The sequence below is a fragment of the Equus przewalskii genome, chromosome 1, assembly GCF_037783145.1.
Source record: "Equus przewalskii isolate Varuska chromosome 1, EquPr2, whole genome shotgun sequence".
Classification (NCBI taxonomy): domain Eukaryota; kingdom Metazoa; phylum Chordata; class Mammalia; order Perissodactyla; family Equidae; genus Equus; species Equus przewalskii.
The window spans coordinates 104507661-104524621 of NC_091831.1; the positions used below are offsets into that span (position 1 = coordinate 104507661).

Here is a 16961-nt window from a genome sequence, read left to right on the forward strand (position 1 = left end):
AACTATTTATAACCAATGATCCAGAGAACATAAAATAAATATAGGTGGGAGAATTAACAATTCCCAGCGACCCATGTGAAACACCTACCTGGGTTTCTAATAGCTCAGGGGCACCACTGGGAGAGTGGGCAACTAACTGGGGAGGGGCAGGGGTCGAGGGCTCACCTAGGGGAAGCTGCTCTGACATCGTGCAGCCTCGGAATGATGTGGCTGTTGAGATGTGTTGGAGTTTTTCTACAATTAGAATTATAAATTTGTCACTTTCTTAAGTAACCTCCTGTTGCGATTTTCACAGTAACTTGAATTAACAAAGTAATTGACTTACTGAAGAATTGTACGTACAAGATGATCATGACAAAACAGTTCAAGGTGGTGCTACTTCCAATGCCTCCAAGAATAAATCAATAGGTTCTCCTCCTACCACCCACATAACTGCCTCAAATTTGGCAGACATTAACACTGTGAAATTTTTTAAAAGAGGACTATAAAGGGACCCTGGGATATAAAGATGGGCCCTTGTAGACCCACAGAGAGTTAAATAAACAAGAAATGAGTTATTCAGTCACCAACTCAACTATTCAAATCCTGCATATATTAAGAATAAATCTTAAGATATATTAAGAATGACCCTTAAAATAAAAAAAACCACCACAACAATAAGAATGACCCTTGAAGTACAGAATGTAATGATTAATTTTAATCTTTCAATGAATAAAGTCCCCAACATTGATAAAATTAGAATTTTCAGAATATCTACTTCATCCTTATTTCACCATTAAGCAGAAAAGTGAGGAAAAGTGGGTGTGGGAATCACAAGAAGAAAGACAAGTTCCCAAAAAAGTGTGGACTTGCACTCGGCAAAATCAGGTGGGAGAAGAGAAAGATTTCCAGGGATTTGGAAAGTCTTGTGGGATTCAATTCATCACTTGGGTGATGGACAGCTTATCAGTACTGAATTTATTTAAGCCTTAGAATTGAAGAATTAGGGGAATTCTGGTTCAACGGAAAGCCCTTCCAGGGTATCCTAAAGGATAAAGATTACTTGTATGACCCTGAAAGTGCTCTGTGTGCCCATCATTGGTCGAGCCTCACTCCCGTTCCTGCTGTTTCCCTACACGTGCTGCTTCCAGCCCTGCACTCTACACGGAACACCTTTCTCCCTCCTGCCCTAGCCCAGTCCCCAGACATGCCAGTGCCACCGTGCAGAACTGGAAGCCCTCTCCGTGTGGGCCATCAGTCGCCCACCATGGGTCGCTCATCACTAGCACGGCAACATTTACCCGTCTGCGTTCTCCCTGCTGCACCATAAGCTTCTTGAGGACAGTCTTGGAGGGCGGTGCTGGGACACAGCTAACTCCCAAAACATACTGAGTGAGGAGTGAGCCATGAAATCGTGGGGAAATTTTTTGCAATGCTAGAGTATAGTAAAGAATCTAGCCATTCTAAATTAACGTAAGATTAGTCTGAACTTCAGGAATACAAGTTATCTAGTAACTGTGAAATATTTTCCTTTTATTTTTTTCTTTTTTTAAAGATTGGCACCTGAGCTAACATCTGTTGCCAATCCTTTTTTTTTCTTCTTCTTCTCCTCCCCTAAGCCCCCCAGTACATAGTTGTACATTCTAGTTGTAAATTCTTCTGGTTGTGGCATGTGGGATGCCACCTCAGAATGGCCTGATGAGCAGTGCCATGTCCACGCCCAGGATCCGAACTCATGAAACCCTGGGCTGCCGAAGCAGAGCACGTGAACTTAACCACTCAGCTACAGAGCTGGCCCCAAACACTTTCCTTTTAAAGTGCTTTCACTTCTATTGTTCAGATGCATTCTCACCCTATCTCTGAATAAGAAATGTCAGCATGATTATCCCATTTCAGGGAAAGAGATAACACACTCAGAACAAAGAATGAGATGTTAACTCCTGGGTTTATGCAATAAATATTCTGGATAAACAAAATGCGGGATAGCCATACAATGGAACATTATTCAGCTATAAAAAGGAATGAAGGACTGATGACGTGCTGCAACATGGATGCACCTTGAAAATACAATGCTAAGAGAAAGAAGTCAGACACAAAAGGTCACATACTGAATGATTCCTTTCATAAGAATCATCCAGAATAGATAAATCCATAGAGACAGACAGCAGATTAGTGGTTGTCAGCAGCCAGGAGAAAGAGGGAATGGGGACAACTACTAAATGGCACAGGGTTTCCTTTTGGGGTGATGAAAAGGTTTTGGAACTAAACAGAGATGGTGGCTGCACAACATTGAGAATGTACTAAACGTCACTGAATTGTTCACTTTTAAATGACTAATTTTATGTTAGGTAAATTTTATCTCAATAAAAAATAATAATTTTTTTTTAAAAAAAGCAAATCTCCCATCACGAACAACAGAAAGGAAGTCTTAAAACAGACTCTCAATGGCTCTAAAGACACATGGACACCTCAGTGGAGCTGTAGATTTGTAAACAGTACAAGGAATTATCATTCAAACAGTTAGTGTCATTAAAAAAAATACGAGAGATTGTTTAAATTCATTTAGCGTTCTCCATTATTTTATTACCTCTGAAAACTCCTCACAATATTTATAAAGCATCCCCTTTCTCTGTGCTGAAAGCCTCTATTGTAACAAAATCTAATTTCTCGTATTCAGTTCAAGTCCCCCGGCATTCTGTACGTAATTCATTTGCGGCAAACTCTAGACCACATTCTATGTAAGTGTTACTCACGAAGGTTGATGATTTTAGCAAATGAATAATTTATTTTTACTTCCAAAAGTTCCCTTTTTTCTTGTCTAGTGATAAAAGTAGTATAACCAAAAGAAAAAAGGAGGAAAAAAGAGAAGCTTGTTGGTGAATATTCTTCCAGTCCATTATAAGTTTAACATTCTTGGTGACTTTTTCTGATATTCTGGTTAAGACACAAACCCTCACGTAACTAAAAGCTCTACTCAGCAAAGAAAAGCTGACCCTGCAGTGAAGAGGTGTGGGCTGAGAGAAGGGGTGTTAAGTACACAGACTGAGTATCTGTTTATTCCTAATACAGCAGCCCCCAGAACAGATCGATGCAATGCCAAGTGTTCCCATCAGCAACAATTATTTCCTCCAGAAGAATCAAAAAGCTAAAACATGCACCCCTACCTGGCACAGGCACAAGGCAAGGCCCATTCCTGAGCACCCAGGATGGGAAAGAATGCTTTAAAAACAAGATACTCTCACTGAAGCCACTCACGTTAATGGGGTCCACCAGGCAGGAAGGTGTCACAGTTGTCGAGCCCTGTTGGAAGTGCATGGCAATCCCATGTGTATCCCATTACTGAAACTGTACCCCATGTTCATTGCAGCATTTCTCACAAGAGCCAAGATATGGAAACAACCTAAATGCCTGTTGATGGATAAATGGATAAATACAAGATGGTATATAAACACAATAGAATATTATTCAGTCGTAAAACAGAAAGACATCCTGTCATTTGCAACTACATGGATGAACCTGGAGGACACTACACTAAGTGAAATAAGTCAGACTGAGAAAGATAAATACTGCATGATCTTACTTATATGTGGAATCTAAAAAAAAGCCAAACCCATAGAACCCGAGTGAAGAATGGTGGTTGCCAGCGGGTGAGGGATGTGGAAATAGGGAGATGCTAGTCAAAATGTTCAGTTATAAGATGAATAAATTCTGAGGATCTAATGTACAGCAAGGTGACTATAGTTAATAATATTATATTATACACTTGAAATTTGCTAAGAAAGTAGCTCTTGAGTGTTCTCAATACATAAAAAAATGGTAACAATGTGAGGTGATGGATGTGTTCATTGATTTGATTGTGGCAATCATTTCGTAATGTATACATATATTAAATCATCACATTATGCACCCTAAAAAATTGATTGTGGGGCCAGCCCCAAGGCCTAGCGGTTAAGTTCAGCACACTCCGCTTCAGTGGCCTGGGTTTGGTTCCCAGGCACAGACCTACACCACACATCAGTGGCCATGCTGTGGCAGCAACCCACACACAAACTAGAGGAAGAGTGGCATGAATGTTAACTCAGGGCACAATTTCCTCAAGCAAAAAGGGGAGGATTGGCAAGAGATGTTAGCTCAGGGTGAATCTTCCTCAGTGAAAAAAAAAAAAAATTGTGATGATAATGATGATTGTATAACTCTGAATATAATAAAAGACAATGAATTGTACTATTTAAATGGGTTAATTATATAATATGTGAATAGAAACTCAATAAAGCTGTTACAAAAAATAATAAATAAGAAGTACATGGCATTTGCAGGCACCAATCAACCTTCAGTAGAAGTAAGCAGGCCTTACTTAGTCAGGGGTCTTGAAGGGACTTTCCAGCCCAAACATTCACAACAAAGGCACAAAAGAGGTTAAAACCACTTACCCCAGTTTTAACAAGTCAGTCCAAGCCAAAACTTAAGGTTATAACTTGGATGAGACTAAGATCTAGCAGTTTCTGAAAGGACCCACATCTGTCCCAGGGTCAAAGGATGCTGCCCATTAACACGGTTTACAATGCCTCACAAATAAGGGACAAGTGGGTGGGAGTCAGGGGAAGGACACTGGCCCCATGCCAGGATGACAATGGACACAATGCTTTGTTCTAAAAAAAAACAAAACATCAGTCCCACCCGTGTCACTTGTACCATGTCAACTGTTGCTAAAAACAAACTAGCAAACAAACTAAGGCCCTCAGAATGTTTGCTTGCTTTCAAAGATCATTTTTGACCCCTAATTCACATCTCAAATCACAACACCCAAAATTAACACAACAGAATGGGGAAAGATCTAAATACATTGAAAAAAACAAAGTTGGAATGAAAAAAATTTCTCTAGGTAGACCACATAAGATGAACCATAGAAAATGTCCATATTAAATAAGAAGAGACTATCAAAGCTGCATTTATGTATATTACATTAGTTTTCATTTTCTCTCATGTGTTTACCTTTTTTTTTTTTTGCTGAGGAAGATTAGCCCTGAGCTAACATCTGTACCAATCTTCCTCCCCTTTATATGTGGGTCACTGCCACAACATGGCTGACAAGTGGTGTAGGTCTGTGCCCAGGATCCAAGCCCTCGAACTCAGGCCACTGAAGCAGAGTGCACAAAACTTAACTACTACGCCATGGGGCTGGCCCCTGTTTACTTTTTCTTTTAAATTTAGCTTACATATTTGAATGAAGGTGATCTCTGTAACAAAAAAATAATAATAACCTTTGGAATGTATGCATTTTTGAAAGATGCACTTTTTTTATATAAAACTTTTTTGGAATAGGTAATATAATCACACAGTTCATGCTAAGTGAAATAAGCCAGACAGAGAAAGGTAAATACTGCCTGATCTTACTTATATGTGGAATCTAAAAAAAAAAAGCCAAACCCATAGAACCAGAGTGAAGAATGGCGGTTGCCAGGGGGTGAGGGATGTGGAAATAGGGAGATGCTGGTCAAAACTTTCAGTCATGAGATGAATAAATTCTGAGGATCTAATTTGGTTTGGGTTTTCTATCATTTTGATAAAAAATGATATAAAAAGGTATACAATTAGGAGGTAATTTTTATTAGTTCTTGTATATTATTCCAATCTTTCTTTATGCAAATATAGTGGTCAGTGTACACGTGCAGGAATTACTTTTGTTGTTGGACCAAGTTAGTTGCATCATTACAAGAGGTCGGGAAATGCACACCACAGTCTCTATATAGGAAGCCGTAAACATCATTGATGCTCCAAAACTGGGAATAATGCTCGGAAGGCGAGACTGGCTGATTCAACAGGTAAATAAAAGGGTGTGTAGCTGAGACAGCATTTTGTCTGTTTTTCCGCTAGACTGGGAGCTCTCTGAAGCAGGAACAAGGGTGAGTTCACCACTTTCCCCCTCCATGCCTAGCACAGGGACTGGCACGTGATAGATGGCCAATAAACGTTTGTTGAATGAGTGCACTAACCGATATTCCATCTTAGAGGAGGTAGAGATTGAACAGGACCTGGAAGAAGAGAATGATTTGGAGATCCCCACAGAAGGAAAGGCTTTTTTCCCAGGGGCAGTGGCTCAAGCTCAGGGGTGAGACCACTGGACTACTGGATGGAAGTGAGATAAGAGGGTCGCCTCAAACCTCAGCAGGAAAGGGCAAGTTCCCACAGAGCGGTATGCCGTCATGTGGGCTCTCCTAGCCCAGGAGGGGAGTGTCTAGCATCTGTACCCCTGCCTCTGGCCAACTCAGCCAGGTAGCCAGCCTCAGACAAGCTATGAAGTCAAATAGTGAGGGCTTGACCCTTGGCTGAGTCTCGCTCTGTGAAGCGTTTCCCTACCTGCTCTGAACGTTACCCCATCCACACCCACTGTCTCTCTCCTCCTTCCCATGGCTTTCTATCTCTTTCCTCTTTCCCAGTTTGGCTCCCTCTTTGCCTCTGTCCCTGAAACTCATTTGGGACCCAGCAAGAGGTGGAAACTATGCAGTGACAGCACTGACCGCTGGGGGTGACAATGGTGTGTCTCCGTGAGACTTCAAGCCATCAAAGCCAATGACAGCTAACAACAGATGTGCAGAGACCCAAGTGCTGCTGTGCCCTTGCAGACTGTCCCATAGAAGGATACTCTGGAACCCAGAACCAGGGTTGCCTTCGACACCTGCAGAGCTGCAGAACCCCCACAATAGGGTTGGTCGCCCATCCACTGGCCAGATGGTATTAGGCCCAGACTACCAAGAGGGTAACAATCTGCACAGCTCTGTGCTAAACTCATCTCTAGTTTATTTTACATTTTGCATAAAGAGGCTGTTTGGAATATATGTCACTTTAAAATGTTTTAATAAATTAGACATCAAAAACAAATGATACCGGCCAAGAAAAGAGTTAAGCAACAGTTCCCTCTTCCTTTTCATCACTGTAGTGTTGTTTGGTCTGTATCAAATGATGGGTAATCAGAAAACAGACGAAATATAACTTCTTACATAACACTCTCCAAACTGGGCAGTGGCTTGGAGTTCCCAAAACAGAATCTGCATTTTCCCAAAAAAGAAGATATTCTAAAACCTCCCACATGGCAATAGAGAGCTGGACTAGACACACTCCAGTCACCATAAGATGGTGACAGGCTGGCCTCCTTCTCCTGCCTGAGGGCAGTCCTGGCCAACACCCACTGCAGAAGCCAGCATGCCCACGTCCACAGCGATACACACTCAGTTTGGCTGGTGATACACAAGGACCCATGTAAATGGTCAAAGTGTTCAAGTCTCATGGTAAATAACGGCATTTGTTTTACAGCTATCGTTCTAAAAATCTGTAACACTTCAAGAGACTATTATGGGGCTATTAAAAAGATTTTGCATTCAGTTTTTGAGATGATTTAGGCAGAATGCCATCGCTGCAGTAATTACTTATCACTATGTAAACGGACTTTAATGCTTCATTAAGAATGAGAAAAATGATGACGCTCTCTCGCAATAGCCAAGCAAAAGTGGCAGCAAAGGCAATGGCCCTGTCTGTAAATACTGGTCAACTTAGATAAGAAGCAAGTCTCCGAGTGCTATGGGACAGGCAGCTAAACCGTTTGAGGAATGAAAAGCTAGCAACATTAAGTAACCCTGCAAGTCATAGTGTGGTTGAACCTCAAGTGGCCAGTGCAGACACCACTTTCGTTAGCAGGTTACAAGCCCTTTAACTTTTAGACCTGATACACAGAGATATTTTAAACAGGGTATGTACCCAAGGAACTAAAAATGCCTTAAAAATCTTCACCTTTATCTGATATATTGCCCCAGACACCTGTAAAACTTGAAAATAGAAAAGTCTTTTTTGAAATTCAGTATGGAAGTGGTTAAGAAATCTCCTGACATACATGCATAGCAACAATTTCCAGGTTCTTACTTATGTTGGCAATTTTGCAAGGACATGAAGCTATTTCTATAGCACTTTGCTGCAATAATACATGTGTTCATCAAACAGACCATGCAGGGGGCCATTCTCCTGTGATGCAAGGGAAGGTATTTCCCACTTTGGACCAAACCATGAAGGTACTTTCGGCACTTACATCCTAAGATACTGAAAAGCAGGAAAACAAACTAAATAATTCCAAAGACAAGACTGTCTTTACAATGAAGAATAAGGCTATGTGGTCTTAACCTGGTGCTGCATTTCTTTCTGGGGCACCCCAGTGCCACTTTATATAAATAGCCGGGGAATATAAACCACAAACACCTGCACTGAGATGCTGACGCTAACACTCTCAAATTTGGGCCAAGCTGCTTAGGCATTTTGCCTCAAGTTTTCCAGCTGTGAAGAGAGGAAATGCCACCTTTCTCTCTCTCTCTGTGTATACTCTTATAGGCATATAATTGATGTTATTAACAGAGATTACTCCATGGATAGGATGTATTATTCTCTGCACTGAGCGATGCAGAGGGAGAGTGCTGAGGATAAGGGCAAGAAATAGAGCCCTTTTTCTAAGAGAAACATAGTGTGTTGCATTCCTTTATATAAGAATCCTCATTGCACACGGTTAAATGAAGGGTGCTCCTGCCCCATTGATGTATCACACTCTAAGAGCTGCTTCTAGATGCAGGGATGCACATCTTCTTTCTACTTCCATCTCACAATACAGCAAATAAATTTCTACTCTAACGCATTCTTTATGAAGACGGTGGCCTGAGAAAACATTCTCGATCCTGCCTCCCTGCCAGTCCCTTCTCTAAGGCAACAAGGCAGCGCCTGGGGTTAGGGAACTTCTGAGGCCCTGAGGGCCCCAACATCTCCAGGGGAGTGAGCACGCGTGGGTCTCCACGGTCAGTGTAGCTGACGGTCCATATGAAGGGAAGAAGGCTTCGGACACAGCTGAAATCAAGGGAAGGGGGCTCCAGTGGAAGGTGGCACTGTTCCCAAGCCTTGTAGCTAGGAGAGGCTGGGAACAGAGCAGCTTAGCAGAGCAGGCTGTTTTCTGACTTCTGTCATCTACCACCTGCTAGTTTGCCACTACTTGAGTGACACCAACTCATGACCTGCGAGGCTGCTGAGGGCAGTCGCAGGCACACAAAGGGAGGCAGCAGCCTGAGGGAGGGTGACCTAGCTGAACTGTAAGTGGCACCCACCAAAGTAAAACTAGTCTAACAGATAGAGGAAAATTTTAACAGAAAGGTAATGAGCACACATGTGGAGATGCAACTGGAGTATAAAAACTTTCTAAATTAAAAACAGTTTAAAAACTTAGAAAAGCATAAAGTCTCAGTTAAACAAGATGAATAAAGTCTAGAGCTCTGTTGTACAACATTGTACCTATAGTCAACAATACTGTCCAGTATACTTAAAATTATGTTAAGAGGGTAAAGCTCATGTTAGGTGTTTTTACCACAATGAATAAAAATTTAAAAATCAAAAATAAAATTAACAAAATATCTATTGCTCTAAAGCATTAAATTAACATTCTGGAGGATTAAAGAAAAGAAATATAGGCATTAAAGAGCAAAGAATAAGAACATGGAATGCATGAGTCAAAAGATAAGAGACCAGAAGGACAGATCCAGGAGACACCAGGAGAGTTACAGGAATGCCAGAAGTTGGGCAAATGCATCTCTTGTGGACCAATCAGCGATTTAAAGCTGTTATGTTAGGAGAGAAAGTTTTATTTTCAGCTGTTAGGCACTGGCAGGATTGAAAATAACACAACTTTCAAATTAACAAGGGAATCGTTAAATTAACATGAAAATTGAGAAAAACAAAAAGTAAAACAGGTGGCAACCACTGAATAAGATGAAAGCAATAAAGCAAAATTGATCAATTATCACAATAAAGAGACAAGGCAGAATTTCCCTTTTAAAGGACAAAACTGTCACACTGGATTTTAAAAGTCCAGCTGTGTTGAAAAAACAGTAACAACAAAAAAATGGAACCTACCCAAAACAAAGTGACAAAGTTTAAAAATGAAGAGTTGAACAAAGGAATATCAAGCAAATGCAAATAAAAAAAGAAAACAAGGGTAGCAATATTAAAATCAAACAAAGAAGAATTCAAGGCCATAAGCATTAAACTGGACAAAGAGGGATATTACATAATGACAAACAGGCAATCTGAAGCAAAAATAAGAATTATACATCGTTACGCATAGAACAAAATGGCAGGTGAATCTGTTAAGGAAAAGCTCTTAGAAATATGAAAGTTTAAAAATTATAAAAGATACTTTAACATACCTCTCAATTTGACAGTTAAAAATAAACATGGCTCTGAATATAATGAGATCATTAAGTTTGATTCACTAAATATAGGAAATGAAGGCTTTGTACTTTCCAAAGGATATAATTTTTTAAATGTCTATCGAACAATTAAAAATTGATCATGTACTTGGCACAAGTAAACTTTAATAAATCCCCTAGAGATTTCAGAGCTACATCATAGATCATAACAAAATATTAAAAGATACACAGAAGAAAATTTAGTGACTACTTCTAGCTCATCTCAGAATCAAAGGGTAAATAAATATTTTATTTATAAATCTAAAAATAACAAAAATGAGATTAATTCTCCAAAACCAAAGGTACATAGATAAGGCCGTTCTCAAAGAAAATTTATAGCCTTAAATATCATTATTTTAAGACAACTAAGAGAAAATTAGACAAGTGTTTAACTTAATAAACTTAAGGCAAAAGGAATAGTAAAAGTGAATAAAAATTAAATACTGAAATTAAATTTAAAAGTAAGATGAATATAAAATTTATACACTTAGTTCTTTGAAGATAATATATAAACCTCTAACAAGCTTGATTAAGGGGAAAAAGGAAGGAAAGCAAAAATGTGCATTAATAATGAGGAAGGGGTTATTACCATGGATACCAAAAAATTATAACAATATTATGTATAACTCCGTGCAATAAACTGAAATTTTAGGTAAACTAATTTCTTAACAAGCAGAAAATATCAAAATCCAGAGAAAACATAAAAGAATTGAATAGAACAACCGTAATATATATTCTGGAAAACTAAAGAATGTGCTTTAAAAGATTTCAGGGTAGTATAGGGAGAGATACCAAGCCCAGGTGGTTTTCCAGTTGATTTCTCTTTAATATTTAAAAACTAGGTTTTTCCTATATTATGCAAATGCTTTTAGACTTTAGAAAAGGATGAAATTCTTCTTAACTCATTTTAAAAAGGTAATCCTAATACCAAAACCTGGGAAGAATAAGAATAAGGAAATAAGGAAGAAACTCCAGACCCATCTGAAGACTGCAGTCATAAAAATTAAATAACGTATTAGCAAATCTAATTTAGCAACATATCAAAAGAATACCACACTGTAACAAACTAGGGTTTATTCCAGGAAAGCAAAGATGATTCAGTATTGGGAAATCTAATCAATGTAATTTATTACACCATAAAATAAAGGCAAAAGCTTACAATTATATCATGCCAAAAAAGGCATTTAATAAAATTCATCAGCCTCTTCCAATAAAAACTAAAACATGAATGGATATATGCTACTTAAATATGATAAATTATCTTTACCAAAACTTAACAAGCATATTCAATGCTTAAAAGCCTGAAATATTTTTATTAAAATCAGGAGCAAGATAGCAATGCCCTTTTCCACAGAAACAAAAGTACCAGCAAACAAACAAGGATGGATATATACAAACATACAAGTGAATTTACTGCAATCCTCTTTTCGTGGCAAAACACAAAAAGAAAACAACAAACAAGAAGCAACATGATTGTCCATCAACACAAGATGGCTGACTAAATTACGGTACATGCATATTGTAAACTGCTATAATTTTAACTCTTATTTCAATATAGGCAATTGACCTAAAGTGACATCCAGACTTTAAGAAAAATCAACAAAAATGCTACAGAATACTATCTATAGAACACTCTTTATGTTAATAGCATGATCCCATTTTTATGAAAACCTAAAACTATATTGTATGTATCTTGTGCATATTTTTACCTTCCTAGAGAAAGAACACAGTGGAAATTAAGACCTCTATATATCTTTTATTTTTCACTTGCGTCACTTAATTGTTCTTATATTGTTAAAGAAAATTTTAAAGAGACCATCAAAAAAAAAAAACAACCAAATCTGTTTTGATGACACAAAGCATCTTCCAGGCACACAAAAGTTAGAAAAGAGATTCTCTGCATATTGTTATTTCTTGGGAAGGTAGGAAGGGTGTACATTTTAGCAGCTGGCCTCAGATCAACTTAAGTCTGAATCCTGACTTCATTTAGTAGCAAGTTCCTTAGCCTCTCCATGCCTCTGTTTCCTCATCTGTAGAATGCAGGTAACTTCTCCCACCCCACAATGGTTTAAGAGAATTAAATGTCCACACGTAACCTGCACCGTAGCCATTCTAGTGTCCTTATATCAGCTCATTCCTCTCAAAAACGAAGACAGAAAGAAGGATTGAAACTTGCCTCCCTGTGGGTTTCCAAGAGTTGCCTGACAGTACCTAAATCCCTGGCTTTGCTACTTCCGACTACGCCAAGGTTCTGTGCAGATTCCTTTTCGATGTTACCATTGCTGCCAGTGTGAGTGAGTCAAAGGTGACCTGAAAAAGTTGGTGGTCCTCAGTTGTCCTGTTGGGAGCTGATCACAACCACAATGCCAGCCTTGAACTTCTCAATTTCTCTCAAATATTCACTGGCAGACCAACGGCAGCAGCCAGGGATTTCCTGGAGAAGATCACTTAAGACTCTTTTGGACAATAAAAAGACAAAGGAGGCACTGGTAGAGCCCTCTACTTCCAAATCCCAAACGGAAACAGAGAAAGAAAACCTGAGGAGGAGCCAAAGCTACTGCTTCCAAGCTCCCCAGATTAACGAAGGGTCATTAAAAGCAGAGAAGGGGGCCGACCCCGGGTCGAGTGGTAAAGTTCGCGCTCCGCTCTGGTGGCCCACAGTTTTACCGGGTTTAGATCCTGGGCATGGTCATGGCACCACTCATCAGGCCATGCTGAGGCAGCATCTCACATGCCACAACCAGAAGGATCTACAACTAGAATATACAACTACGTACTGGGGGGCTTTGAGAAAAAGAAGGGAGTGAAAAAAAAGAAAAGAAGATTGACAACAGATGTTAGCTCAGGTGCTAATCTTAAAAAAAAAAAAAAAAAAGGAAAGAAAAGAAAAAAAAGCAGAAAAGAAAGAGAAAAAGGGACTTCTGAGACGTGGTCACTTCCCAGTCCTGATACTGATCCCATTCTGTAAGAGACTATTAATTAAGAACAAAATACAGAGAAGGTAAAAGTAACAACAGGGAAGGGAGCTAAATCATGTGATAAAAATATATTTAAATTTTCCAAAAAAGAAAAACAGGGCTTCCCTAAGAAATGAGCTGGCAGGGAGGGTGTCGGGAGCATTGCAATGTCAAGGAGCAGATACTGTCCCAGAAGAAGCGGGCACAGAAGCTCCTTGGAACAAAGTCACAGCCAAGAGTGAAAAGGAGAAACATCTCAGCTTAAACTGAAAGTATCCTTTCTCTATTACAGAAAGAAGTTACAGACAAGGGAGATCTCCCAACTCACTTCTTTGTATCTCACATTTTCCAAGATACTTGTTTCATGATCCAAGTAATATCATAAAGAGGAAATAAAACCATCTGTGAGAAACATTAATTCACCATGGTTTGACTAACAGGGAATTCTTCACAATCCTCTCCCAGATGATAAATTAAAAACTAAACAAAATGATTCAAAAGCTTCTTTTATGTAAACTCCAATTAACTTTATAAATATACTTAGCAAAAAAAATTCCATATTCCTTTAAAAATGTATATCAAAGTTTATGATTCTCCAGCCCCAAACATATTCTTCATCTCATCTGAGTAACTGTTTTACCAGATTTTTCTTCTTGAATATTTGATACTGATTGAAATAATACCTTTTTATTAAAAGTAAATTATGTATCATTTATAATAACTCAAAGTACATTTAATATTATATATATATCTCACTAGTTTGAGTTATATTATTCACATGTAAAATATATCTAGGGCATAAAACTTCAATACAGTTTAATTAATAAACACTTCACTCCTTAAAAATGGATTTAAATCAAAACAACTCCAAAGACAGCAGGACCCATTGGCTAGGATGGCCATATGACCTAAGATTTTATAGTTGTGTGTCCTGATTTTATATAAAATGACCTGATTTGGGGTTCATAAAATAGTCATAAATGTCAAAAGTCCACAAATGAGTGTTTCGTTGAGAGCATCTGCTTGTCCTTAACTAATATACGGGGGGGGGGGGGGGGGGGGGGGCGGGGGGGGGCAGGGGGTGGAGATCTGGAAGTGCAAATGCTGAGCCCAGGGGTCAGAGTAGTTGTCTAAGTGGGTTTGGGGCCACCTCAACTCAGTCAAAGAACTAAGACTGTACACAACTGTGCAACCAATGCAAATGCCTGACACTGGAGAGTGGTTAAGTACATTATGGCACCTCATCCTATGTAACTTTACATAGCCATTAAAAATAAGGCTTAGAATGACTTTATGGTACTGAAAAGCTTTGAAATGCCAGTAAATAAACATTTTACTAGAGGAGGCTAAAATACATTTTAAGAATCTAGAAGAAAATTTACTCAACTGTTCTCAGTGATGGACTTACAAGCCTCCTACAGGAGGCTTGACTTTTCTGAGTTTTTTCCAAATTCTTTAGCTTAGACACAAACTTTTGTCCCTAGATGCTACGCAGTTTTAGGCAATTTTTAAAAACAGAACAACTGAACAAGTTTTGATAGGAAGAAAACCATACTAGTCTCAGAAGACCTGGGTTGTGGTCCCAACTCTGCCCTTGGACAAATCGCTAAACATCTTAGTGCATTAGTTTTTGCACCTGGAAGATGAGAAGCTGGACGAGATTATTCCAGGGATCCTCTCAGGCAAAGTGCACCTGGCCTGGGAGGCCAGCCCCCTTGCCCATGACCCACAAAGCCTTGGGGCACAGTGGAGCAGTGAGGGCTGCAGAGCAGGCCAGTCCGGGACCCCCAAGGGAGGCCCAGCCAGGTGCTCCAGTGACACCTGATGAGGCCTTCCTCAGCCTGTCCAGTCCTTGTTGCACCTTAGACTTGCAGCTGCTCTGTGTGCTGAGGAATGGGTGCCTTAGGTTGGAGGTTGAGGAATGACAAAAGAGAAAGGTAAGAACTTTCACGGGAGTCAAAATGGTATTGCTGTATGCAAACAACTCCCTTTCACAACTTCATGTCCCTTACAGGTGAGCAAAGAGGAGAAGAAAGGATGGCCTCTCTTGGATAGAAATCTAACAAATATCTTTATTCACTAAGAAACTGGAGGAATAAAATATCCCAGTAAAAGAGGGTTTCTCTCTCTTTTTTTAAGCAGAAAATCAAAAGTCTGAAAATATTTATTTTAAAATTCTAAAATAATCAAATGATTTTCCCAACAGATACAGTGAACATTTTGGTGAACTCATCTATCCAGAAAAATGAGAACTGTTACATCATGCTGTCACCTGCCTAGAAGGTGTCACCAGCCTAGTAACAACAGCCAAATCTAATCTCTTAGGCAAAATACAGTATGACAGGATTACATAATTAATTTTCCTGTTAGGCATAATTGTTACTGACTTTCTGTCATTATAGTGTCAGCTCATCCAGTAGATGATTGCTATCACATTCTAATTACAAAAACATACAAATAATTTGTAACCATTCATTACTAAGTAATGAGTGAGGCCACAGTTGCTAATGGAGACTTAGAAAAATGAAGATTAAAGGCAAACTGGACAATAGGTGCTTAAGAAATTAAGAAATTAATCCTGATGAAATTTCCCTGTTGTGTTACTAGGTGTCTAGCTCTCAGATTAACTGCTAGACATATTTTCTAAGAGCCACATTGTTTAATTTCATTAAATGTCAGAGTGACCCAAATCACTTAGCGTCACCAAGATCAAACAGAAATACAAATATTTAAGATACAGTTTCAACTTTGACCTCTGTGCTAAAAAAGAAAGCAGTCCCCATTGGCTAGCTACAACAAGGCAATTACAAATACCCAAGTTTTACAAATACATAAATTAAAAGGTATTTATATAATAAACAGACTTATTCTGTGGTTCCTAGCGGGTACTAGTATAGGTTTATGAATCATTAAGTAACAAGGAGCGTGTCACAAAGAGGAGAGAACCACAAGCTAAAGTGTTAGTACCTGTCACCAGTTGTAAAGCCACCTGAAAATGAAACTAAAGCATCTCTGGAATCAACTTCTAGGTTATTGGCTTCTGATGTTCTTTACTTGTCACTCAAAAAAGTGTCAACCTGTGGTATCTGAGCCAGTTAGAAAGGTGATATCAGTCCCATCTTACAGATGAAGAAGAGTCTCAGTGAGGCAGTAAATAACTTACAGTCGTGCCCCCTTATCCTTGGGGGATACGTTTCCAAGACCCCCGGTGGATGCCTGAAACCAGCGGATAGTACCAAACCCTCTATATATTATGTTTTTTCCTATATGTACAGACCTATGATCAAGTTTAATTTATAAATTAGGCAGAGTAAGACATTAACAACAATAACTAATAATAAAATAGAACAACTTAACAATACACAGTAATAAAAGTTACTGCAGATCTTAGCCACCTCAGGATATGATCTTTTTCCTTTCCTCATTAAGTGAAGAACATTCACTGTTTCACTTGAAGCACTTTACAGCTTCTCTTTAGCATATCTGAATTGCCAGCATCACTACTCTTGTGCTTTGGGGCCATTATTAAGTAAAATAGGGGTTATTTGAACACAAGCACTGGGATACCTGGACAGTTGATCTGGTAACTGAGATGTCCACAAAGTGACTAACGGGTGGGTAGTAGATATGCTGGACAAAGAAACGATTCACATCCTGAGCAGGATGGAGCGGGATGGCGAGGTTTCATCACACTACTTAGAACAGCATGCAATCTAAAACTTATGAATTGTTTATTTCTGGAATTTTCCATTTAATA

General features: G+C 39.0%; 1 protein-coding gene across 2 annotated transcripts in view; it reads right to left on the bottom strand.

Annotated features, from left to right (window-relative positions):
* The window catches only part of IGF1R (insulin like growth factor 1 receptor), a 291645-nt gene that overhangs the window by 183068 nt on the left and 91616 nt on the right, over window positions 1-16961 (bottom strand). The window lies entirely within an intron of this gene.